The sequence below is a fragment of the Etheostoma spectabile genome, unplaced genomic scaffold, assembly GCF_008692095.1.
Source record: "Etheostoma spectabile isolate EspeVRDwgs_2016 unplaced genomic scaffold, UIUC_Espe_1.0 scaffold00002088, whole genome shotgun sequence".
Lineage (NCBI taxonomy): Eukaryota > Metazoa > Chordata > Actinopteri > Perciformes > Percidae > Etheostoma > Etheostoma spectabile.
The window spans coordinates 1,273-28,383 of record NW_022602850.1 but is presented as its reverse complement, the minus strand read 5'-3'; the positions used below and the strand labels follow the sequence as shown (position 1 = coordinate 28,383).

At 40.9% G+C, this 27,111-nt stretch overlaps 9 non-coding genes across 9 annotated transcripts; 3 read left to right on the top strand and 6 right to left on the bottom strand.

Moving 5' to 3' along the window:
• The first annotated feature begins 2,351 nt into the window (after positions 1-2,351).
• trnaa-ugc (transfer RNA alanine (anticodon UGC)) lies at positions 2,352-2,423 on the top strand. Its single transcript has one exon. It is a non-coding gene; the product is annotated as a tRNA-Ala (tRNA).
• A 4,223-nt stretch (positions 2,424-6,646) lies between these two features.
• trnag-ucc (transfer RNA glycine (anticodon UCC)) lies at positions 6,647-6,718 on the top strand. The gene has a single exon. It is a non-coding gene; the product is annotated as a tRNA-Gly (tRNA).
• A 1,141-nt stretch (positions 6,719-7,859) lies between these two features.
• trnan-guu (transfer RNA asparagine (anticodon GUU)) lies at positions 7,860-7,933 on the bottom strand. Its single transcript has one exon. It is a non-coding gene; the product is annotated as a tRNA-Asn (tRNA).
• Positions 7,934-11,018: 3,085 nt separating this feature from the next.
• trnat-agu (transfer RNA threonine (anticodon AGU)) lies at positions 11,019-11,092 on the bottom strand. Its single transcript has one exon. It is a non-coding gene; the product is annotated as a tRNA-Thr (tRNA).
• An 8,301-nt stretch (positions 11,093-19,393) lies between these two features.
• trnat-ugu (transfer RNA threonine (anticodon UGU)) lies at positions 19,394-19,466 on the top strand. The gene has a single exon. It is a non-coding gene; the product is annotated as a tRNA-Thr (tRNA).
• Positions 19,467-20,070: 604 nt separating this feature from the next.
• On the bottom strand, positions 20,071-20,144 carry trnat-agu (transfer RNA threonine (anticodon AGU)). The gene has a single exon. It is a non-coding gene; the product is annotated as a tRNA-Thr (tRNA).
• A 2,607-nt stretch (positions 20,145-22,751) lies between these two features.
• trnat-agu (transfer RNA threonine (anticodon AGU)) lies at positions 22,752-22,825 on the bottom strand. Its single transcript has one exon. It is a non-coding gene; the product is annotated as a tRNA-Thr (tRNA).
• Positions 22,826-24,226: 1,401 nt separating this feature from the next.
• Positions 24,227-24,438, bottom strand: LOC116675647 (small nucleolar RNA U3). The gene has a single exon (XR_004328499.1). It is a non-coding gene; the product is annotated as a small nucleolar RNA U3 (small nucleolar RNA).
• A 2,108-nt stretch (positions 24,439-26,546) lies between these two features.
• LOC116675648 (U5 spliceosomal RNA) lies at positions 26,547-26,659 on the bottom strand. Its single transcript, XR_004328500.1, has one exon. It is a non-coding gene; the product is annotated as a U5 spliceosomal RNA (small nuclear RNA).
• Between the last annotated feature and the right edge of the window lie 452 nt (positions 26,660-27,111).

Genomic DNA, 27,111 nt, shown 5'->3' with positions numbered 1-27,111 from the left:
TTGAGCTTTCTGATTACATTGGACGAAAGACTACTTTAGAAGCAAAACATTTTACCAACATTGGAACTTGAATTTTGGGAAAAAGGAAATGCAGCTTGGATTTGTCACTGACTTGAAAGACTATGGTCAGGTAGATTGTCATGGGGTCTTTTCACGGCTCCACTGAATGAGTCAGTTTCCTGATCTCATTTGATACAAAATATTTTTACCAAAACACAGACTTGATTTTGTCAGTAAAAAGTGATAGTAAAATCGTGATGAATTTGCCACGCCGATGACACTCTTTTCCATCACACTCAATAAATAAACCAGATTATTTAATTCATGCAAAGTGGTCTCATCAGCGACCTACTGGACCCAACGCGAGAATCATACCCACAGACCAACAAGCCATGAAACACAGAGTTCTAGCAATTTTCCATCAAGGAAATTCAGCTACAATCTGTCAGGGTCTTAAGTATTAGCCTGTATAACATCCAGGGACCTGCATCAGCAGAGGATGGTTTTGATCCATCAACCTCTGGGTTACGACCCAAGCACGCTTCCGCTGCGCCACTTTGCTCTGCTGTCTATACTCAGGGGAAGGAAAATTCTGGGATTTACATTTTGAGGGACAGTGGCAACCAAGGTTCCAACAGCTTTTGGGTTGCAAAGTTAAACATTTGGTAGACCTTGCAACTATCATTTATGTGAGCTTCCTGCTTACCTCGAAGAATCTTGAAGCAGTCTACTGAAGCAATAATGAGCCAATACCTTGTTAAAAAATGTTATCAACACCCTTCACTCTTTGCAATTTTTCTCTGACATTGTTTATTTTAGAAAATTGTAACCAGCATTAAATGAGTAGTTTTAGGTCTGTGTGAATGTGGGCCGAGTATTTACCTCGGCTGAACTTGTGAACATCTCTTTGGCATATTCCCAGTCTGATCAAGTCCAGGTGCTGGAAAATCTGTGATTCACGTTTTGAGGGAATGGGATCTGCATGTGCTTTCTTACCAGAAAGTTTCTGGAAGTCCAAATGGCATCTTTGATGGCGGCCAGGGTGAGCCACTGATTTGCAAAGTTACATGCTGGTATCTGTTTCTTTGGCCTGACGGATGGACAGACGACCCAAAAGCATAATACTTCTTGCCAAGACATAACAAGAAACAAAAAAAAGAGGCGGGGGAGACAGAGTTAAGCCCTGACAGAATAGAGAACTACAGACAAAGGTTATGAAATAGTACCAAGTGTGACCAGAAGAATTGGGAAAAAAACTAGAACGTCCACAAGTACAAACCTTTCTTCAAGAACTTTTTATTGTGCTCACATTGGCCCTCATTTATGAAACGTGCATACGACCTAAAACCGGCGTAGGACGGGCGTACGCCGATTCCTACGCAAAGTTTGGCAAAGTATGTGGAGTACTAAGTCTCCACATACATTGTTTTTATTAAGATTGAAGACCAAATTTTACGAAATTTTCCCAACCATTGAGAGTAGCCTCGTTGGCGCAGTAGGCAGCGCGTCAGTCTCATAATCTGAAGGTCGTGAGTTCAACCTCACACGGGGCAGGTGTTTTAAAAACAAAAAAACACAACTGATACTGGAAATACAGCGACTTTCAGGTGGTTGAATACTGGCACAAGCATGGAAGTTGTGATTCTGTGGTTATTTCTGAGACAAGGAAAGGCATTCTTTAAGAGGGGGGGGGGGCGTCTGCCTCAACTGGTTGGGGTGACAGACAGACAGAGAGAGAAGAGACATGGAGAATTGTAGCAGAGGGTGTCTAGCAGGTGACTCCAACCACCGATCTAAACTCCTTAACAGTAGGAGTAGGGCAGGTCACCACTACATCGTAGTGATTTGTGATTATGCAACACGTTACCCAGAGGCTTTCCCCTCAGAAACACCAAGGCTAGACAAGTGGCCAATAGTTTACTTCAACATTTTTCCCGGGTAGGGGTCCCCATAGAAATCTTAACCGATCAGAAAACTAACTCAACATTGAAGGAGATATACCCCTGTTAGGGATCCGGGGCATTAAAACAACACCCTACATAGTTTGTGGCTTCATAAACAATATTGTATTATCTCATAGTACTGGAAGCCACCCGTCTCCACCAGTGCATTTCTCAATGCCCAGATGTGTTACAAGATTGCAGTGAGTGTTGTATTGTCCAGCAGAAGGGCAACAGATGTGTTACCTTTCGACTAGATTTACACCATAGCAGTGCAAGCATTTTGCCAAGGCTCACTTTTCAGCCACCGCCATGTTTTGAAACCATATACAAAATATTACATATTTCACCCAGGTGTCTTCTCTTATTTAATGATCTCACAAAAAGTAAAAAAAAAGCTAAAAACATTCAGGGGATGTAGCTCAGTGGTAGAGCGCATGCTTTGCATGTATGAGGCCCTGGGTTCAATCCCTGGCATCTCCAACAAGTCTCCAGTCTGTCAAAGAGCTGCTTTTTTTAAAACTTTCTTATTCTGAAAGAGAAAAGTATTAAAAGGCAATCTCCTTGTGTTCATGGTAATTAATGCAAAAATCAGTCTCAATGACCAAGATTTGCAGTGAGCAGTGCATGTCTAGTGATGGTATAGTGGTGAGCATAGCTACCTTCCAAGTAGTTGACCTGGGTTAGATTCCCAGCCATCGCAGTAGTTTTCATTGTGTGGTTACTTGCTTTATTTGTCAAGATTAGCCAGAAAGGTTACTTGCCCCACTGATTTGATAAAATATTAGATCTCTTTTATGGTACAAATAAGGGACTTTATCAATCAATCAAGCTGCCTCCATGAGGATCCACAGACACAGGGAGCGCTCTGCGATTTGCACTTTGCCCGTGTCTGGTAACTACTACTAACCAATTGAAAAGTTTATCAACAGAGCAGAAAGCAGCAGAAAGGCAACAGGTGTGTTACTTTTCAACTATGATTTATACCGTAGCAGTGCAAGTATTTTCCCCAGGTTTGATTTCCAGCCATCGCAGTTGTATTTACAGGTTTTGATGCCATATACAACAATACCATTACATGTTTTACCCAGGTTTCTTCTTTTATTCAGTGATATTTCAATTTCTTCGCGGTGAGTCAACCCAGAAGGATTAATAAAGAAAAGTCTTAGTCTATCTTGGAAAAAAGTAAAAAAAATCTGAAAATCTTCAGGGGATGTTGTCCAGTGGTAGAGTGCATTTGACACAAACTAAACGGTGTCCCTTTTATACCTCAGACTATCAGATAGCACTACAAGCACTTTAAATGTAGTATATTTATTGTATTACGCTCCAGTTTTTATGGGTGTTACAGCAGGTATGAGCACTGTAGTTTGCATATTCGTGGATGAAATATAATTGACATGTAATTAAGTTTATTTTTCAGCAAGTGGAGACATTTCACTTCAGACAGATGCAGCAACAGATGCTTCGTTAAACATTAACACACAGGAAATAGAAAGTAATGCTGATACAATTAGCAGAGGATGGTTTCGATCCATCGACCTCTGGGTTATGGGCCCAGCACGCTTCCGCTGCGCCACTCTGCTCTACCGTTAGTACTCAGGGGCGGGAAGATGTGTGATTGACATTTTGAGGGAAGGTTTGGGAACCCACGGCCACCAAGGTACCAACAGCTCACGGGTTGTAAAGTTAAACATTTGGTAGATGTGGTTGCTCCTTGCCACTATCTTTTATGTGAGCTTCCTGATTACTCACACCTTGATTAGTCACATGTAACGCTTGTGATTGGCTGGTGTTTTAAAACAAGGGCTCCGCTCTACCAACTGAGCTATCGAAGGGACCTAATACATATGTACGCACTTTCCATTTATATTTATATGATAACACAGGACCCCCTGGAGGGTATTTCTTTAGATTTTGCAAAACATTCACATAAACTCGCAGATCAACTGACAAGAATCCCACCCAAAAAAGGGATTTTACACCTGGAACGAGCCATTTTTTATTTCCTGTGGGGGTCCAAGTGGGACCGAGTGCAAAGAAGAGTGACAAAGAAGCCAAAGGAGAAAGGAGGGAAAGGGGAGCAGATTTACAGCTATACACATAACAGCAGCCACGGCCCCATCCAGAAATCCTAAGACTGCAGTTATGGCACGGTTCTGGATGGGATCATACCTCAGAAGATTGAAGATCTTGTAGCGGCCCCTCGGATTTTTGGACTCAGACGCAGAGAGTTTCAAACGGGTGTCACTTTAATTCTTCTTCTTAAGGAGCACCAGGCACCATTTGTATCATGAACACCGTGAAAACTACAGAAAACACAAGTACAACATGTTTCAATGTTGATTCACAAACAATTAAAATATTAATCATATTCACATATTAATCGTACCTTATTCCGCTCTCCGAGGGCGCTAATCAACGAGTTTCCCTCCATTAACTTGCATGCTCTCTATCTTGACACATTCTCACAGTTGGAGCTCTTAGAAATACCATGTGCGAACAACAAGAATAATAAAGTAAATCACAATGCGAACCTTTTCTTTACAAAATTCAAACGGATGAATGATTAATAACTTACAAGTTTTTACCACTCTGACGATGCGTGAGCAACACATTGTGAAGAGAGTATGACCGGAAGTGTAGCGTCAAACAAAATACAAGCAGAAGAAAATGGCGCTTTTCAAAATAAAAGCAGAACCGACCACTAGAACTGCAATGTATTGTTAACATAAAAAATATAATACTGTGTAGGAGAATAGAATTGCAATTTATCAGAGACATTTACAGATCTTACCCTTTGATCTTAAAGTACCTGGAAGGGATGAGCGAGTACAGCATTGTCTGTATCTGTATTTGTACTCGGACTGGGGCCTAACCCGGAAGTGGACAGGGTTTAACCCGGAAGTGGGTTGGGTTGTCTGGAAATCGGCGGGGCTTTAACCAGTATGTTATTTTAAGCATGCAATAGATACGGGTTGAACAGAAATTGTTGTATTTATTGCTGATTAGAAAAGTATTTCCATGACAACACAAGGAATCTTTTTGTGTGTAGGGGAGGGGTACTGTGACTAGCCTATCACAGAATAGTGTAGGGGAGGGGTGCTGTGACTAGCCTATCACAGAATAGTGTAGGGGAGGGGTGCTGTGACTAGCCTATCACAGAACGCAGACACAGTCAGCTACACGTCAGTCAGATTTTTTAACAATCCGAGCACAGATATGGACTCGTAGTACTCGTATTATTCTTGTATTTGGCAAAAGTGCTTTATCCGTACCGGATACTCGTTTCTGCCGAGTATCCGGCTCATCTCTAGTGTCTAACAACTCTGTGCACTTTACCCATGTCCTGCTTTACTCAGCAGTTGAAAAGGATTTGTGCAAATTTGTATAGCACAGTGTTGTGGGATGTCGTGACCTCCTTGCATTTATGTTAATTAATGCAAAAATCAGTCTCAATGCCCAGATGGGTTGCAAGATTTGCAGTGAATATCACATTGTCTAGTGATGGTGGTGTAGTAGTGAGCATAGCTACCTTCCAAGCAGTTGGTTTATCACCACTTTTTGGGTTTTTGTGGTCGAGTATTTAAGGCACTGGACTAGAAATCCATTGGGGTCTCCCCACGAAGGTCCAAATCCTGCCGACAATGAAAGGCAACCTTAGCGTTGGTAGCAAACCAATGGCACATCACATCATAAAAAATCTCACTTGTGCCTTCGTGAACAATATTGTATTATCCCATAGGTACTGAAAGCCTGATTTAGGGTCTTAGCCATGCTGAACACAGCCTGAGCCAAGGCCCGCTTTCCTCTCATGAGTCACCCCAGAAGGCGCTGTGGATCAACAGAACCACATTATCTGCAAAGACAATAAAAGGAATTCTAAGGTGCCCAGACTTGACACACTGCTGCGCCTTGAGACGTGTTGTTCATGTCCAGGAGATGTGCTCTTTCCATCGCTTGACAATATTCCCTTTTAGGATCAAGAGTTCTTCTCCCACGCTGAACACAGGCTGAGCCAAGGGCCACTTTCCCCTCATGAGTAGTCCAACGCGTTCTCCGGGACTACCTTGAGTCCTTGTAGTATTGTGACAGGCGGAGATACTGTCCATTATACTAACGAGGAATGGCCAAGTTTAAAATTTGGCACATCATTCGATAGGTGGCGCTATTCCAGCATTTAGGCCACATCCACTTTTGTACTTTATAGTACAAACCTTAAAGTAAATGGTTGTTTTTTTCAATTCTTCTGGTCACACTTGGCACTATTCCACAACTTTTGTCTGTAGTTCTCTGTTTTGTCAGGGCTTAACTCTGTCTACCGCAACTCTTTTTTTTGTTTCTTGTTACCTCCCGGCAAGAAATATTATTCTTTTGGGTCGTCTGTCCATCTCTACATCAGAATCAGAAATACTTTATTGATCCCCTAAAGGAAACTTTGGAAAAAACAGATCCTTCGAGCCGGATTTGAACCAGTAACCTAAGGATTTCAGCTTTATGCGTCTACAGTCCTCCGCTCTACCAACTGAGCTATCGAAGGGAGTTAGCACATATTTATGCACTTCCCATTCTTGTGAATGAGGAAACACAGGACCCCCTGGAGGGACTTTCTGACTCATCAGGGGCTGTAGCTCAGTGATAGAGCACACTTTGAGTCTCAATGCCCAGATGTAGTACAAGATTTGAAGTGAACAACGCATTGCCCAGCGATGGTGGTATAGTGGTGAGCATAGCTGCCTTCCAAGCAGTTGACCTGGGTTCGATTCCCAGCCATCGCAGTAACTGTTTTTGGGTTGTGGTACTTTCTTTTTTTACAAGAAGTCAGCAGAAAGGTTACTTGCCCAACCTGGTTTGATAAAATCTCTTTGAGCTGCATGATTATGGCCAAAATGATAACGACAATTACTTTGATCAATATGGAGATCACGATTAATTATCACAATTATTTGTTGATTTTCTACTCCAAAGTGCTGGAAAGGAAGGTTTCACCAATCGTTGAACCTCAGGTTAACAAGGAACAATCTCAGCAAGGTGATTGATGGATGATTCTAGTTACTTCACCAAGTTCAGGCCAAATGACACAGCTGTAAGAGACCACATTGGTTACCTTCCAGCAATGTAACATTTGCAAATGGCAGTGGTGGGATTTGAACCCACGCCTCCAGCGCCTTAGACCACTCGGCCACACTACCTGCAAGTACCAACTCTCCACATCGTGACAGACACAGGGGCCGTAACTAACGGTATGCTTGTTAATGTTATGGAAAAAAAACCTTTGCAAGTAAAAAGCCATAACTTTATTAAAAAATGCTAATACTTTATTAAAAAAAAATTATCACACTTTTTCATTTTTCTCTGGCATTGTTGATTATTAGAATATTGTAACCAGCATTAAGTGAGTAGGTTTAGGTCTGTGTGAATATGGGCTGAGCATTTACCTGGGCTAAATTTGTGAACATCTTCTTTTGCATATTCACTGTAAAGAGCCATTACTCCTCCAACTGCCAACTATTGTTCCAGAGACAATAGGATATACAGTTTTAGATTGCAAGGTAACTGTCCAAGACCAAAGACTACACGGAAATACCTCAAGTGATCAAAACAGTTTGCCAAAATTCGCAGCACAGATATAAAACCACTCTTTAAAATATGTTCATGTACCATTCAAAAACAAAAGTACAATCATAAAACACATACTACTTAGATACTGCAGCCATCCTGATCACATCCATGGGGGGATCTGCATGTGCTTTCTTACCAGCAAGTTTCTGGAGGTCCAAATAGCATCTTTGATGGCAACAAAGGTTAGCCACTGTGTGAGCCACAAAGTGTATAGCTGTAAATCTGCTCCCTAAAAACAATAACAGGTCCGGCACTCCTTTCCCTCTTTTCTCCTTTGGCTTCTTTGTTAGCTACAAACGTCCCTGGGTGGACTTGAACCACCATCCTTTCGGTTAACAGCCGACTGCGCTGACCTATTGCGCCACAGAGACTGCGCTTGTTGGACATTTTATGAGCGGGAGCTCGATCTTTAAGCCACAAACATTTGCTTTATGGCTTTTTGAAGTTGAGCTGCACATGTATGCTTATCAGGCTATTTTCCTGTTACTCAGAAATTGAGGAAGCTGACTCATGCGGAAATGTAGAAGCTGGACGTGCATTGTACTGTTCTTACATGTCACTTGGATTCTGACTTTGATTTCAAATATTTGGCATTCAAGAAAATTCCGGAACTGATGATGTATCAGTCATTTTGCTGGTGGTTTCTTGGTCACAGCAGCAAGCTTGATCATTGACATACAGTTGCACGCCACGTATCACAAAACTGTTGGGTGGGGCCTTATGTATTTGCTTGTATTACATCAAGTGACCTGCATACCAACCACCATCAGAGATGGCAAAAGTACTCACTGCCCGTACTCAAGTAGAAGTACATATAATTGTGTTAACAAATACTCTGGTAAAAGTAGAAGTACTGATTTAACTTCTTTACTCAAGTAAAAGTAACAAAGTACAGGCTTAGCAATTAACTTAAAAAGAGTAAGAAGACTCGCCCCAATGGTGCTATTAAAAGCCTCCTTCACCATTCTGGCTGGGACAATGTCTAAGGGACAGTTGGTAGGTTTCATGTGTTGTACAACCTCAACACAGGCTTAAATTCCTCAAACACAGCTGAGTGTGTAGGAGAAGCAGATAAAAAGACCTTAAAATTAGCACTGGTAATTTCCCAGATAGATGCTACTTTGTCAATAAAATAACCAAGACATTTCTCACATGTACTAATTGACACATCTGTTGGAGCAGAGGTGCATGGATTTATGACGGAGTTAATAGTATTAAATAACAATCTAGGTTCGTGGCAATTGCTAGCTATGACAGAAGAGAGATGCTGCATCTTCACCACCTTCACAGCATTCTGGTATGTGATAGACTGTCCCTTAATACACCCAGTGTCACATGTAGATTGTCTTTCCATCTTTGTTCAGCTTGTCTGCAGTGTTGCCTAAGGGCCCTTGTGGTGTCATTTAGCCAGGGGTCTGCCTTAGGTTTAACAGCTTTAGTCTGATAAGGGGCAATAGAGTCAGAGTATACAGTGCTCATCCTGAATGGGCCAGCATAGTGCATCAGAACTGCTTGTTGATGGTCTATTAGCTTTGGAACCCCCCTTTCCCCACAGCTTTCAATTGTCAGATATGGGTGGGGTAGTGGGCACTGTGTCCAACCCTTTCTGTGTAAAAAAAACAACTAAAGAAGTCTCTTGGATGAGAGACAAAACTTCTGCGGAGAACCTTTTACCAAGTCCAGTTGCCCTTGGCCTAGTTGTGAACTTTTGGGGTAACAGCATGGATCAGGAACCAAAACGGACACATCTGGACTCAATGTGGACATTGTACGGAAATATTTGACACATTTAGACCACAAAGACAGTTATCAGTTTATTTCCCATCTGGCAGGTATATCTGTGGACTCAGTTGGACATTTTGAAGATAATTGCACAATGTTGATCCAATTGTCAGGTCTATTTCCCATCTGGCAGGGACATTTCTGGATTCAGGTGGACATTGTTGACAGAAACATTAGTGGATATTGATTCCCACCATAGGATTTGGCCTGTATTGCACATTCCCTTCACATCCCGTGCAATGTATTGCCTTTGTCAAGCACATTGCCACCCTGGTGACTTTCTTCCATGTCTCCATGAACACCCATATATTTGGACTGACAGTTGAGTAACCTTCCCTTTTTAACTATGACATGGATGACTGAGAACCTACTATATCATGACATCTTTAATTTACTATATTAAATTATAATTTTTGAGACAGGTCCTACTGCATTTGTTGGATCAGTCAGGATGGCCGAGCGGTCCAAGGCGCTGCATTCAGGTCGCAGTCTCCACTGGAGGCGTGGGTTCAAATCCCACTTCTGACAACAACTGTTTTCATTTGGAACTAATGTCTGAACTTAGCAGTTCTTTGTATTTAAGAGGACATGAAACGCAATTGCAAGTACACTGTTTTGTGAGCATCATTATTGTCAATAGGGATAAGCGAGTACAGCATTATCTGTATCTGTATCTGTTTACCACATGAATTATCTGTATCCGTATCTGTACTCGGACTGGGCGGGGCCAAACCCGGAAGTGGGCAAATTTAACCCAGAAGTGGGACGGGTTGTCTTGAAATGGGCGGGGCTTAAATTATTATGTTATTTTAAGCATGCAATTTATTGATCATCAGCATTGAGCTTCAGATCAGTGGTGTTGTCATGGTAAAAAAAACTATATACAGAAAAAGTTCTGCAACAAAATACAACAATGCGGTTGCAATTTTTAAGTAAAATGTAATGAAAAAAAGTTTTTATACTCATTATAACTTTCTTTTTTTAACTTTAATTTTTCTATGATCAGTGTGATAATTTTTTTTTTTTTGTCTTTTTTATTTTCACACCAGGTATGTGTGAGCGTGTGTGTCTGTGTGTGTCTGTGAGTGAGTAAGTAAGAGATACAGAGAGAATAAAATAAAAAAAATTCTTTTCTTGTTTTTTTTAAAGTAACGGTGTACAATATTGGAAACAACATAAAGCCCCTAAAAGCCCCTAATAGTGAACAGTTGAAAAGTGAGAATAGTGCAGAGTAGATAATCTGTCGGTGTCTGGCTAGATTTTTTTTTTTGAAATGTCCCGTTTGTTCTGGACACACACTCTGCACTCTTGTTTGCTAAAAACGCAGTGATCCGACCAACCAGCAGTCTCCAGGTTTTCACGTCACCTTTTGGTATCGCCTCAGCTCGCTTGGAACCTCGACTGAGGTAGTACTAAAAAAAGTACCTGGTCGCAGGTCCCAGGGACTTTTTTTCATAATGGAAACCCAAAAAAGGCGAGTAGATACCACGCAGTGGAAAACCGCCATGATAGACCATTCAACAATCAGTTCTAATGCACCTGTTCAAATTTCAGTGATACCTAATTCTTATGGTGATTACAAGACTGAATGCAAAGCGATCCTTTTAATGGGTAGCAGGGGTATTGGGTGGACATGATGATGGGATGCAAACATAGGTAATCTCTGCAACAACAAGGTGTTGCTGGGATTTGAACCCAGGATCTCCTGTTTACTAAACAGGCACTTTAACCAACTAAGCCACAGCACCTCCATTAGTAGGTGTAATGTTAAGTCTTAATTTCTCTTTTACCTTAAATAAGCTAAACATAAAGTATACTGACTGTTAGTATTGGGAGTAACGTATAAAGTAATGTATTCCTTTTTGCTTTAACACCGTTTGAACCAGACTGGGGAGGACGCTTCAGGGCCTAGCATGAATTGTGGAGCAACAACTACGACCACAACAATGCCTTCTGACGTCCACTGTTCCCTCCAACATGGAGCTCTTCGAGCTTGTTGAGAAGCTCTAGCAGCTGGATGTGCTGCAAAACAAAAATGAGCTGGTGTCCAGGTCAAGATGCCTCCTGGGGGCCTCCCTAGGGAGGTGGTCCAGGCACGTCCAGCTGGGAGTAGGTCTCGGGGAGGACCCAGGACTAGGTGGAGGGATTATATCTCTAACCTGGCCTGGGAACGCCTCAGGATCCCCCAGTTGCTCGGAAAAGGGAAGTTTAGGGTCCCCTGCTGGAGCTGCTTGACAAAGATGGATGGATGGTTGGAACCCTGGTCACTAGCTCATTGTATTCTTGCATGACAGGCAAAACTCTAGGAGGCACTGTAGCTTAGTGGTTAAAGCACCTGTCTTGCTGAAGTTGACTAAAAAGAGGAATTGAAAAAATCATCTTTTGGAAAGTGATCTTAAAGGGGTGAAGAATGCAAAAACGATTTTACCTTGTCATAAGTGGAATAAGCATTAAGTCAGTTGATGTTTGACAAAGCATCTGTTGCTGCAAGTGTCTGAAGTGAAATGTCTCCACCTGCTGAAGAGTAAACTTAATTTCATGTCAAGTTTATTTCATCTATAAAAATGGAAACTACATGGCCCATACCCGCCGTAACACCCATAAAACTGGAGCATAATAAAATAAATATACTACAATACAAGTAAATAAATACAGTAAAATAGAGACTGTAAAACATGTACATTTAAATACGAAGTCTCTTGCTGTTCCTTGACTAGTTGGCCACCCCTGCTTTGCATCGCTCCAGGTAAGTAGAAAGCAATCTGTTATGCACCTTTGCATTGCACTAAAATGTCAAAATTTGGACTTAAATCCAAAATAACATTACATTAGCGTTAAACTAATGAGGAAGAATTTGATAAATGTAAATCAACCAAAAACCAGTCTAAGAACTTGCTCTTTCAAATATTACACGTGAATCTGTCAAGTCATGACCATTCCCTGACTGGGAATTGAACCCGTACCACAGCGGTGAGAGCACCAAATCCTAGCCACTAGACCATCAGGGAGTTACATCTATCCAATTTATCTTTGTAGATGTGAGTTTTCTTTTCATTTCCTGGAATGACTCATATTGTTTTAGGCGAGGAATGGCTCCTGGCTAGAGCTTCAGAAGGCAGGACATGACAGATTACACATCTGTCACATAGTCAGTTTGTATTCTTAACCCTCTGAACCCAAGAGACTCGTGCACGAGCAAAAACAGCACCTCTGATTCATAGTTTAATCATTTAATAACCATAAATGATAGACTTACCAAAAATTGCAGCTAAAAGCTAACAAGTTAGCGTTTACGGAGGTCTCTTCTGGGTCTTTCTAGCCTCTACAGGTGATTTTTATCCAGCCTGGAACCTGTGCCTTTTTCGGGGTCATTGAGCATTAAATCCATATCGTCACATCCACGATTTATCCACTTTATGTCTATAATTCATCGCGTTTTTGCTTATTTATGTCACTCCGGGCTCCGTGTCTACCCTCTGTTTACGGAAGAGAAGGAAGTAATATGCCCATATATGGGAGACAACGTCACACAAAGAGTATGGAGTCCTAAAGAGATCAATCTTCCTAGTCACACTATGGTCACACTAGTCTACTATGCGATATAAGATGCTATAGCGGAACAAAATAGATATCTACCGTTTTATAGAGGAAATGGCCCCACTGCTTTGAGATTTGGGATATATTTGGGCCTTATTTGAAGAATTGTAAATAGTATGTGCTTTATATGAGTTATAATGTTTATTATGTTTATTTTTGCATATAGGAGAACTGTTTTAGACACACAAATGTTTGTGTAGCATTGCTGTGTGTGCTGTGTGTATTATTATAAGTAAATGGCATAAGTAAATGTCATGAGGGCAAAAGCGTCTGGACTTTCTTTGAAAAAAACGTATGTATTTTGTCAACTGTATATGTTATAATGATTATTTCTTCACGTGTGACTCCCAAGACATATGAGAAGTGTTTTAGAGAGGAAAATGGCTTAGGTTTTACTGCTCTGTCTGTGATATCAATACATGTCTGTGAGATTCATGCTCCGTTTTATTTGTCTTTAAGGTCCTACAACCGTTAACATCAAGTGACCTCACTGCAGCCCCAAATCTCTAATAACCCAGTTTGTCCTAAAAAAATGATGTTCATATCTTGACTGTAGACCACAGGGTTGATGTTTTACAAGCTTTTTTTATCAAATAAATCCAGACGGACAATGAACTGTAAAAATGGACACAATCTACATTGTCCAGTGATGGTGGTATAGTGGTGAACATAGCTGCCTTCCAAGCAGTTGACCTGGGTTTGATCCCAGCCATCGCGTTAGTTTTCATTGTGTGGTTACTTGCTTTATTTGTCAAGAAGTAACCAGAAAGCTTACTTGCCAAACCCGATTTGATAAAACATTAGATCTCTGTTATGGTACAATTAAGGGAGCATGTCAATCAATCAAGCTGCCTCCACGAGGATCCACAGAAACGGGCAGTGCACTACGATTTGCACTTTGCCTTTGTTTGGTAACTACTACTAACCAACTGAAAAGTTTATGAACATTTGTGCAAAGAGGTAAAACGCTGCTTTTCAGGTTGTCGTGGCCGAGTGGTTAAGGCGATGGATGCAGGTTTGAGTCCTGCTGTCAACGAAAGGCTTTGTTTAAGAGATACCCAAAATTATTTCGGCATAACCGACATTTATTTTTCTTGCTTTAAAACTTTTTAGGAATATTTCAACATACTTTTAAGGAAGTGACTATGACTTTTTGTTTTTGTCGACATACTATCCTATGACTTTTTATGAAATTTTTCGACATACTATACTATGACGTTTTATGAATTTTTGACATACTATACCATGACTTTTTATGAATTTTTGACATACTATACTATGACTTTTTATGAATTTTGACAGATTATACTATGACTTTTATGATTTTTTTGACATACTATAGTATGACTTTCATGATTTTTTTTGTCATACTTAACTACGACTTTTTATAAATATTTCACATACTATACTATAATTTTCTTTGAAAGGGGAATTAGCTCAAATGGTAGAGTGCTTGCTTAGCATGCGAGAGGTAGCGGGATCAACACCCGCATTCTCCAGAGGACTTTAGATTCTTCTTGTTTTACAACAAGACCATAAATCTGGACTTGTTACGACATACTATACTACAACTTAGGAATATTCGACATATTATACTATGACTTTTGTGACTTTTTATGAATTTTTGACAACTATACTATGATTTTTATAAATATTTGTACATATAACAGTATGACTTTTATGTTTGTTTTGACATACTTTAGCATACTTACTTTACGACATACTACACTACGACTTTTTAGGAATATTTATACATACTATACTATGACTTTTATGACTTTTATGAATTTTGTCATACTATACTATGACTTTTATGAATTTTTGACATACTACACTATGACTTTTATGATTTTTTTCAACATAATATGACTCTTTTGAAAAGGGGAATTAGCTCAATGGTAGAGCGCTTGCTTAGCATGCGAGAGTAGCGGATCAATGCCCGGTTCTCCAGTAGACTTAGATTCTTCTTGTTTTACAACAAGAACTATAAATCTTGACTTGTTACGACATACTACCTACGACTTTTTATGTTTTTTGTCGACATACTATCCTATGACTTTTATGACTTTTTGAGAACTATGACTTTCATGATTTTTCCGTCATACTATACTATGACTTTTTATGATTTTTTTGTTATACTAAACTATGACTTTTTATGACATTTTATGATTTTTGTCATACTAACTATGACTTTTATGAATTTTGACATGTTATCACAAACTTTTATGAATTTTTGACATACTATACTCTGACTTTTTTTGAATATTTGTCATATCATACTATGACTTTTTTTGAATATTTGTCATATTATACTATGACTTTTATGTTTTTTTGACACGTTATAATATGACTTTTATGATTTTTGTCATACTATACTATGACTTTTTATATTTTTCGACATACTATACTATGACTTTAATGACATTTAATGAATTTTTGTCATACATACTATGACTTTTATGAATTTTTTGACATACTACACTATGACTTTTATGATTTTTTTCAACATACCTGACATTTTTTGAAAAGGGGAATTAGCTCAAATGGTAGAGCGCTTGCTTAGCATGCGCGAGGTAGCGGGATCAATGCCCGCATTCTCCAGAGGACTTCAGATTCTTCTTGCTTTACACAAGCACTATAAATCTGGACTTGTTACTTATTAATATGTTACTTGTTACTTGTTAATATTTCAACATATTATACTATGACTTTTTATGTTTTTGTCGACATACTATCCTATTACTTTTATGACTTTTTTGAGATACTATACTATGACTTTCATGATTTTTTTGTCATACTAAACTACGACTTTTTACAAATATTTGACATACTATACTATGCCTTTTTATGATTTTTTTGTTATACTAAACTCTGACTTTTAATGACATTTTATGAATTTTTGTCATACTAACTATGGCGTTTATGAGTTTTCTACATGTTATACTACGACTTTTTATGAATTTTTTACATACTATACTCTGACTTTTTATTACATTTTATGAATTTTTGTCATACTAAACTATGACGTTTATGAATTTTCGACATACTATACTATGACTTTTTATGAATTTTTGACGTACTATACTATGAGTTACTACGAGGCTTTGAATTTAATTAATTTGTGGATGAAAATATATTTCAAACTGAATCATTGTTTTTTTTGACACACACCACACTCAAGCACACGCACACAAACAAGCACACTCACACGCACACACACTTTATGAATAATCTCAGATAGTTCAACCTGTTTTATTAGGAAGTTGTTTTACACTCTTTCAAAGTAAAATATTCCTGCAACAAAACCTAAATAAGGCGCTCGGGTTTGAAAACTGATGCAAACAGAAAAATAAAAACAAAACTGAGTTCTTCTGTTCTCCAACAAGAATAAGGAAGAATAAAAGGATCTGTCTCTGTCTTCATGATGTCGGGTTGGCAATAATGAGCCAATCCCTTATTAAAATTTTTGATCAACACCCTTCACTCTTTGCAATTTGCTCTGACATTGTTTATTTTAGAAAATGGTAACCAGCATTAAATGAGTAGTTTTAGGTCTGTGTGAATGTGGGCCGAGTATTTACCTCGGCTGAACTTGTGAACATCTCTTGGCATATTCCCAGTCTGATCAAGTCCAGGTGCTGGAAAATCTGTGATTCAGGTTTTGAGGGAATGGGATCTGCATGTGCTTTCTTACCAGAAAGTTTCTGGAGGTCCAAATGGCATCTTGATGGCGGCCATGGTAGCCACTGATTTGCAAAGTTACATGCTGGTATCTGTTCTTTGGCTGACGGATGGACAGACGACACAAAAGCATAATACTTCTTGCCAAGACATAACAAGAAACAAAAAAAGGCGGGGGGATAGAGTTAAGCCCTGAAAGAATAGAGAACTACAGACAAAAGTTATGAAATAGTACCAAGTGTTACCAGAAGAGTTGGAAAAAACTAGAACTTTAAAGTACAAACCTTTCTTCAAGAACTCTTTATTGTGGTCACATTGGCCCTCATTTCTGAAACGTGCATACTACCTAAAACCAGCGTAGGACGGGCGTACGCCGATTCCTACGCAAAGTTTGGCAAAGTATGTGGAGTACATAAGTCTCCACATACATTGTTTTTATTAAGATTGAAGACCAAATTTTACGAAATTTCCCAACCATCGAAAGTGCTTTCGTAGCCTCGTTGGCGCAGTAGGCAGCGCGTCAGTCTCATAATCTGAAGGTTGTGAGTTCAACCCTCACACGGGGCGGTGTTTTAAAAACACAACTGATGCTGGAAATACAGCGACTTTCAGGTGGTTGAATACTGGCACAAGCACATGAATGGAAGTTGTGATTCTGTGGTTATTTCTGAGATTGAGACAAGGAAAGGCATTCTTTAAGAGGGTGGGGAGGCGTCTACCTCAACTGGTTGGGGGTGAGAGAAAGAGACAGACAGAGAGAGAAGAGACATGGAGAATTGTAGCAGAGGGTGTCGAGCAGGGACATGGAGGCAGCAGGTGACTCTAACCACCGATCTAAACTCCTTAACAGTAGGAGTAGGGCAGGTCACCATTACATCGTAGTGATTTGTGATTATGCAACACGTTACCCAGAGGCTTTCTCCCTCAGAAACCAAGGCTAGACAGTGGCCAATAGTTTACTTCAACATTTTTCCCGGGTAGGGGTCCCCATAGAAATCTTAACCGATCAGAAAACTAACTCAACATTGAAGGAGATATACCCCCTGTTAGGGATCCGGGGCATTAAAACAACACCCTACATAGTTTGTGGCTTCATAAACAATATTGTATTATCTCATAGGTACTGGAAGCCACCCGTCTCCACCAGTGCATTTCTCAATGCCCAGATGTGTTACAAAGATTTGCAGTGAGTGTTGTATTGTCCAGCAGGGCAACAGGTGTGTTACTTTTCGACTAGATTTACACCATAGCAGTGCAAGTGTGACGGTTGTGGGACTACTCTAATGGTCCTCTACAGCCAGTCTCGCTGAGTTGTGTATGTGAGGCTGCGTCTGCGTCTGCACATGGGAAAATCAAGTGAAATCAGGGCGAGTACGTCGACACCACGGAGACACAAACCCACAGCAGTTATCAGAAGTTCTGCTCATTTATTCTTAAATGTCTGTGATCGTATAGTGGATTTTTTACAAGAATTATAACAAAAATGGTTTCACAGTCATCTAAAATTAAATAAAATCCTAACCTCCCAAATTTCTATTGTATGCCAATACAAATTTTAAACAGTAGGCTACCACATCTCCAACACCAGAATACAGCACCTACATTAACACTATACATTTTCATTTAACATTGCACATACATAAAAGTCAACAACAAATTCAATAACTGTTACCTGCACATGGGAAAATCAAGTGAAATCAGGGCGAGTACGTCGACACCACGGAGACACAAACCCTACACACACACACATTGAGTTAGCCAGAAGCATGTAAGTTAGCTAACTTAACATTTGGCTCTAAATTCAAAACGAATGCTTCAAACGACGACAAACTAACGGCATTGAGCGCTAAAGTACAATACAAAAATAATACATAAAATTAAACATTGTGTAGTGGCTTTAAAACGTTTTTTTAGCTAATATTGTCTCTGCAGCGTGTAACATGCAACTTACCACAGCAGTTATCAGAAGTTCTGCTGTGGATTACCCATAATTCCCTATCTTTAACCCTGCGGCGCATTGAGAAAGTGACACCAGCAGGTGGCGCTGTTCCCATATATGCAGGAATTTAACAACCTATTTACAACCCGTTACACAAGCATTTTGCCAAGCTCACTTTCCAGCCACCGCCATGTTTTGAAACCATATACACATACATGTTTTACCCAGTTTTCTTCTTTTATTCTGTAGTATTTCAATTTCTTTGCGGTAAGTCATCCCAAAAGGATTAATAAAGATAAGTCTGAGTCTGTCTCAGAAAAAAGTCAACAATCTGAAAATCTTCAGGGTATGTAGCTCAGTGGTAGAGCTCCTGCTTTACATGTTACATGTTACCCCTAAGTGCAAACAGCAGAGCAGAATAGCACAGCGGAAGCGTGCTGGGCCCATAACCCAGAGGTCAATGGATCAAAACTATTCTCTACTAAATCCTATAGCGGATGGTTCCTTGAACTTCCCTGCAGTATAGCGACCCCTGCCGACCTATTACCTAAAACTACTCATCTCTTCCCCATTGACTCCTCCAAAATGACGCAGTCTGCTTCTGAAGCATGAGTTTCTTGAATAAAGTAAAGATTGAGTATGCTGAGATCGAGTATGGTCACGTGACTGCACAACGACGTTTGATTGGTGAAACACAGTCATGTGGTAGAGCCTTCAGCGGAAGACTCTCTCTCTATAGCTCTCTCTGGAGCTGCTTGACAAAGATGGATGGATGGTTGGAACCCTGGTCACTAGCTCATTGTAATCTTGCATGACAGGCAATCCTGTAGGAGGCGCTGTAGCTTAGTGTTTAAAGCACCTGTCTTGTAAACAGGAGATCCTGGGTCCAAATCCCAGCAGTGGCCTCATTATCAGTTAATGTTTATGTTATCTGCACTACAATGAGTGTATATATTTGTTATTTGTTTTTGCTATAGTGCTTAACCAGCATTATATAATTTTGCCCAATTGTGGCGTGTTGAGGGCAATAAATATCTAAAGTGAAATGGATTGGACCCATTTTTTAATGCTTTTAACCTTGTTGTTGGGGCTGAACGTGGCCCAGGTGTACACCATGACCCTGTGACATCACTGTTGGTGGGGTTTCAGGTGCATGTGATGCTGACTGAGGTCAGAGGTGAAATGAACATGAACTTTACAGGCCAAGGCACTTTGGGCGCTGACTATGTGATTTTAACATCTTCGATGCTGCTGTAATAAAAATTAATACATTTATTATTTGATATTAATTGACTATATTAGGATATGCAACTGAAGGAAGAATCTTATGCCTTTGCATTTTGGATGCTTTTCTGTTGTTTAGATATGGCTACATTCACATAAAGTATCCAAAGAGTACAATACTGCACTCTGTTCAGTTGCTTACACAAAGTTCATCGTAGCTGCTAATCCAAGTTTATCTCCTGAGGAGATGATGACACACCAACAGAGGTAATCTCTGCAACAACAAGGTGCTGCTGGGATTTGAACCCAGGATCTCCTGTTTACTAGACAGGCACTTTAACCAACTAAGCCACAGCACCTCCATGAGTACCATCCGTGTTAAGTCTTAATTTATTGGTGCAGAGACTACCTCTGTTTGCGTGTCATCATCATGTCAACCCAACTCCCGTTAAGATACCCTGGTAGCAAATGAAAATTGCATGTTACATTTACACAGAAACACCAATAACATGCCCACAAGGTGTTCTATTTGCCTGATAACTAATGAAATTAATTAATAAATGCACTACTTTGGCTCCACTACAGTTCTGTGTCAGTCAACTGCTCCATTTCACTCACCACAGAGTGAACTTTAACCACTAAGCCACAGCACCTCTCTGGGATGAACACGGCTGCACGGTATTTGGAGGACTCGTGTAAACAACTGAACAGAGTACAGTGGAGTATTGTGCACTTTGGATACTTTAAGTGAATGTAGCCATGTCTAAACAACAGAAAAATATCCAAGATGCAAAGGCATATAGGGAAGGATGATATTTTGAGAAATTACAGTTTATGGCGGTTGACCTCAACTGAGGAGGTAATAGAGCGGTGGAAGGTGATTCTTCCTTCAGTTGCATATCCCGATATAGTCAACAATATCAATAATTAATTTATCAATTTTCATTCCAGAAGCATCGAAGACGTTAAAATCACACAGTCAGCGCCCAAAGTGCCTTGGCCGGTAAAGTTCATGTTTATTTCACCTCTGACCTCAGTCAGCATCACAACCTCGGGGTGATGTCACAGGGTACTGGTGTACACCGGGGCCACATTCAGCCCCAACAAAACAAGGTTTAAAAGCATTAAAAAATGGGTCCAATCTATTTCCCTTTAGATATGTATTGCCCATCAACAGGCCACAACTGGGCAAAATTAATTATGGTTGTTAAGCACTTTAGCAAAAATAAATAACAAATATATACACTTTGTAGTGCAGATAACATAAATATTAACTGATAATGAGACATTGCTGGGATTTGGACCCAGGATCTTCATTAAGTGATAACTAGGCACTGTTGCGATTTGGACCCAGGATCCTGTTTACGAGACACCGCGCTTTAACCACTAAGCTACAGCGCCTTCTACAGATAAGCCTGTCTTGCAAGAATACAATGAGCTAATGAACAGGGTGCTTCCATCCATCCATCATTGTCCAGCAGCTCCAGTAGGGGACCCCTACAAACTCCGGCAAATGAAAACAGCTGGACGTGTCCTTGAGCGACACCTCAGGACTCACTGTTGATAGGCAGGCCTACCGAGAACAACAGAAGTCCTATGCAAGGACCTTGAGAGATGAGAGACCCTTTCCCCACAGCCCTGTAAAATCCAACCTCCATACCATAAGTCCCCTCATCACAAGGTCATTAACCACTCCCTCCGTCAGGCCATGTTCCATCATCACCCTGAAAACAGCTGTTATCATGCCATTTCTCATGGAAAGCCATGGAAAGCTTAAAACACAGTCCTAATTTAGTCCTCCTCACAGTCAACATAGTGTTTGCTGTGTGGCGTGTCTGTTTTTATTTCTCCCATGTTAACAGTATTGACCAATACGGTAGGCATTCTAACCTCAGCTGACACCTCACGCCATGCAGGCAGTGTGCAGGAGCCCTAAGCTTCCAAGGTAAGACTGAATTTCATGATAATAAACCTTTATAATCTTCACACTAAAGTTGCAAAACACCTCCAATAAAAGGCTTTTATTTTCGCTTTACAGGACACATGTAATGTTAGGGTACAATACAACATCACATGTCACTTTAGTGATCTAAAAAATCAGGCAATAACTGGGTTGCACACGTTAAGTATCGCAACCATGTGGTAACACTTCATACCATGATGACCAGGCACTGCTGATTTGGACCCAGGATCTCCTGTTTACGAGACAGGCGCTTTAAACCACTAAGCTACAGCCCTCCTGCAACTAAGCCCGTCTTGCAAGAATACAATGAGCTAGTGAAAAGGGTTCCCTCCTCCCATCCATCTTAGTCCAGCAGCTCCAGCAGGGACCTCAAACTACCCTTTGCCGAGCCACATAAACCAGCTCCAACTGGGGGATCCCGAGGCGTTCCCAGGCCAGGTTGGAGATGTACTTTCTCCACCTAGTCCTGGGTCTTCCCGAGGCCTCCTCCCAGCTGGACGTGCCTGGACCAGTTCTCTACGGAGAATCCCAGGAGGCATCCTTACCAGATGACCCAACCCCTCAGTTGTTTAAACCGAGTACCTCCATAATGGCCATGCATCCGTGTTCATCCCCAGAGGTGCTGTGGCTTAGTTGGTTAAAGCGCCTGTCTAGTCAGCAGAAGTGCCTGGGTTCAAATCCCAGCAAAACCTGTTGTTGCAGAGATGACCTGTACTTGTTTTTAAGTTGCCTGCTAATCAGATGTTGTTGTGGGCGGGGCATTAAGTCTGACACAGTGGTGATTGAAATGGAGCAGTTGACTGACACAGAACTGTAGTGGAGCCAAAGTAGCGCATTTATTAATTAATTTCATTAGTTATCAGGCAAATAGAACACCTTGTGGCCATGTTATTGGTGTTTCTGTGTAAATGTAACATGCAATTTTTATTTGCTACCAGGGTACTTTCACAGGGATTGGGTTGATGATGACGACGCGCCAAAAGAGGTAATCTCTCCAACAACAAGGTGCTGCTGGGATTTGAACCCAGGATCTCCTGTTTACTAGAAAGGCACTTTAACCAACTAAGCCACAGCACCTCCACAAGTAAGCATCCCTGTTAAGTCTTAATTTGTCTTTTACCGTATATAAGCTAAACATACAGTACACTGACTGGCAGTATTGGGAGTAATGGCTTAGCTCGCCTAGGCTTGGCGGATCATCCTATCCAGTCAGTCAGCAGAAGAGGTAGAAGTACCTGGCAGGTCTCTCCCTTCAGCAGTTTGAGAATGCCAGCCCACTCCTTTCCATTGGTGCTGATCATCCACATCTCACCCCCATAGAGCCAGTGAAGCTCGGTCCACCAGATGGACCACTCACCATTTGAACCAGACTGGGGGGGAACGTTTCAGAGCCCAGCACGGATCGTGGAGCAACAGCTACGGCCGCAACAGTACCTTCTGACGTCCACTGTTCCTTCCAACATGGAGCTCTTCCAGATTGTTGAGAATCTCTTGCAGCTGAATGTGCTGCCACACACAAAATGAGAAAGTGGGAACCAGGTCAGACAAGACCAGGAGGCAGTAAGTCTGCTTGAAGAGAAGACTACGCGTGTGGAGGTGGACAGAAAACTCTGCTATGCTGTAACAGTTTCCCTAACTCACCCAGCAAGGGAAGTACAACGCATATAAATTAAGGTAATGGGTGGATCTCTCTCTATCGGCTATAATTAAACATATAAGTTCAGATTTTTTTTTTTTTTTAAGATTTTTTTTGGGCATTTTAGGCCTTTAATTGAGAGGACAGTTGAAAGATGAAAGGGGAGAGAGAGGGGGAGTGACATGCAGCAAGGGCCTCAGGCTGGATTCAACCCGTATATCCAACGCCATCACCCAGACATGCCAATCCCTGGAACGAGACAAAAAAACTGTCCAGCATCTCCTCCCTACAGTGCTTAACCAGCCTTTAGACACAAATAGGGCCAAAAAATCACTGAATCAATCAGGATTTACACATCACCTTCAACGCCCCGTATCCACTCGTAGAGTAACCTGGCTTCAAGTATTTGCTGTATGTACGCAAACCTCGTTCCAACATGCCATCCCGTCCACCGGGACTTCAGTGTACCGTTCCACCCCTTTAATACATGTCAATCAAGCTGAGCCTGTAAAGGCCATACAGTCTGATTAGTCAAGTGGAAACACCTGTGGGAGTGGAACATGGATGTGTAGAGATGGGCTTTCAAACAATGTACCTTTTTGACATGTCAAAGTAGGAAAAGCAAAGGTAGAAATAAAATGAATTATGGCTTAACTCAGTTTACGTTTTTACACCGGACATAAGGCATTACAAAGTCAAGAAAGTAGGTGTTAACCCTTTCAAGTAACCTTGTCCAGCATGGACTGGACATTCATCAAGACTGACTATAACTTCAGTTAAACAGAAAGCTTAGTATGTTTTATTACTTTCACACGTGTTAGTTTTTCCACATATCTGCTACTACCACTCTGACAATTCCCTTCTTCAATGCTCCATAAAGAAGAAAAGAACGATCATCAATGACAGAACATATGAAGTGAATCATTACTCTCTGTCAGCCTCACGCTCAGAAAGGAATATCACGACTCATCATCGTGGTCAGCGAGACCAAACACTTTAGAAACACATTCCTCAAGTCAGAAACTCTAGAAATGATCCCTGAAAGTATAGTCTTGGTTAGACTGGGGGGGGGAACTGCATCTCATTCACTGCAGAGTGATTGTCACTCAGGGTTCAGAGGGACAGAAGCTAATCGTTACGTGCTCCAGATGACTCTGAGGTGAGAAAATCTATTTAGATCTTTAAGAAGACCGATATGTAGATTGAATTAGATTTTCAGTCACTGTTGTCTCAATACTTCAGTGTCAGCCTACTTATTCTCTACAATAAATGCTCCAGTCCTTTCTTTGCATTAATACTGGTTCTTAACATGCTTCCACTGGTTCAGATTATGAAAAACAGCATAAGTTACCATAAAAGGTGGACGACACACAAATTTAAATAACCTTATCGCCAGGGGACTATAGTCCAATACAACAACTGACAGCCTTTTATCACCTTAAGAATATATCCAGGGTCAAAGCACTTATGTGTCAACAGGATTTGGAAAAACTTGTCCATGCTTTCATATTCAGTAGACTGACTACTGAACGGGGTCTTTACAGGTCTCCCTAAAAAATCAATCAGACAGCTACAGCTGATTCAGAACGCTGCTGCTCGAGTCCTCACTAAGACCAAGAGACTGGATCACATCACTCCAGTTCTGAAGTCTTTACACTGGCTTCCTGTGTCTCAAAGAATGATTTCAAAGTACTTTTGCTAGTTTATAAATCACTTAACGGTTAGGTCCAAATACATTTCTGCTGATCTGCTACTACACTATGACCCCCCCAGCCTCTCAGGTCATCTGGGACAGGTCTGCCTTCTGCCCCAGAGTCAGAACTAAACAGGGTGAAGCATTTTGTGTTGGGGTGATGGGAGCAGGTGGGGCTTGAAAATTCCCCTTCCCCCGATTTTACTTTCACTTTTTACTGACAAAATCAAGTCTGTGTTTTGTAAAAAACATTTTGTATCAAATGTTTCCTGTGTCAATGATATCGATCGAAAGCTGAATCGGGCAGTGGAGCCATGAAAAGTCCCCATGACAATCTACCTGACCATAGTCTTTCAAGTCAGTGACAAATCCAAGCTGCATTCCTTTTCAAGCTGAATTTCCTTTTTACCAAAATTCAAGTTCCAATGTTGGTAAAATGTTTTGCTTCAAAAGTAGTCTTTCGTCCACTATTGTCAGAAAGCTCAATCTGGTAGTGGAGCCATAAAAACAACACATGCCAAAAAAACTACTTAACAATTGCCTTTCAAGTCACTGATCACATTTACTCGATAGAAAATTTCTTTATGTTGTTTTTAAGTGGCTCGTTGGTCTAGGGGTATGATTCTCTCGCTTCGGTGCGAGAGGTCCCGGGTTCAATTCCCGGACGAGCTCTGAAGGCAGGAGCTGTTGCAATCGTAATCTGAAATTAAAATCCAGTTTATCATAAATTAGCCCAGATTAGGAGCAGTCAAAGTTGTATTAGAGCATGCTGGCAATTTTTCATGTCCTGCTTCAACTTCATGCAACAGAAAAAACTGGGAAAAATAAGAGGAACAATGAGCAGAACATGGCTCTCCTTTTTCATTTGTTGCGTCTCTGACTGTCAAGAGTTTTTTTTTTAATTTTCGAATTTTTTTTATTAAATCTATTTAATCCGTAGAACACAGTCCCCCCCGCTTCTGATCAACCCATATCAATTGCATGCTTAAAATAACATACCGGTTAAAGCCCCGCCCATTTCAAGACAACCCGACCCACTTCCGGGTTAAATCCTGTCCACTCCCGGGTTAGGCCCCGCCCAGTCCGAGTACAGATACAGATACAGATACAGATAATGCTGTACTCGCTCATCCCTAACAGGTACTTTAAGATCAGAGGGTAATGTCTTCTCTTCTTCTGAGGTATGATCCCATCCAGAACCGTGCCATAGCTGCAGTCTTAGGATTTCTGGATGGGGTCGTGGCTGCTGTTATGTGTAAGCTGTAAATCTGCTCCCTAAAAACATAACAGGCCGGCCTCCTTTCCCTCCTTCTCCTTTGGCTTCTTCATCACTCTTCTTTGCACTCGTTCCCACTTGGACCTCCACAGGAAATAAAAGATGGCTTGTTCCAGGTCTAAAATCTCTTTTCTGGGTGGGATTAAAACAGAGCTGATGAGTAAAAGCAAGGTAAGCAAAAACAAGTACAAAAGGCTCGGCCAACAGCAAAGCCCACCAAAATAGTTTCAACTCATCGACGTCCCCTCCAAGGAAGTCTTTAGTTAAAGGCGAAAGACTTGTGTGTTATGAAGAGAACCAGAGTGAAAACAGCCGTCTGCTCGAGAGCAGCTGAAAACCCTAGTCGACCCAGTCCAAACCATCGTGGTAGCCCTCACTGGGTGTCCACTAAAATGATAAGAGGAAACTTGGTAGACTACTTACTTATGTTTATATTTACTCACAATGACATTTTTAAAACGCCAGCCAATCACAAGTCTTACATGTGAATAATCAATGTAGCTCACATAAAAGATAGTTGCAAGGTCTACCAAATGTTTAACTTTACAACCCGTAAGCTGTTGTAACCTTGGTTGCCACCTTCCGTCAAAATGTGAATCACAGATTCTCCAAGGCCTGGTGAGAAGTTGCAGAGCAGAGTGGCGCAGCGGAAGCGTGCTGGGCCCATAACCCAGAGGTCGATGGATCGAAACAATCCTCTGCTAATTCCTATGCTTTGTATCATCAGTAAGGCTATTTCCAGTCTGTTGATGTTTAAC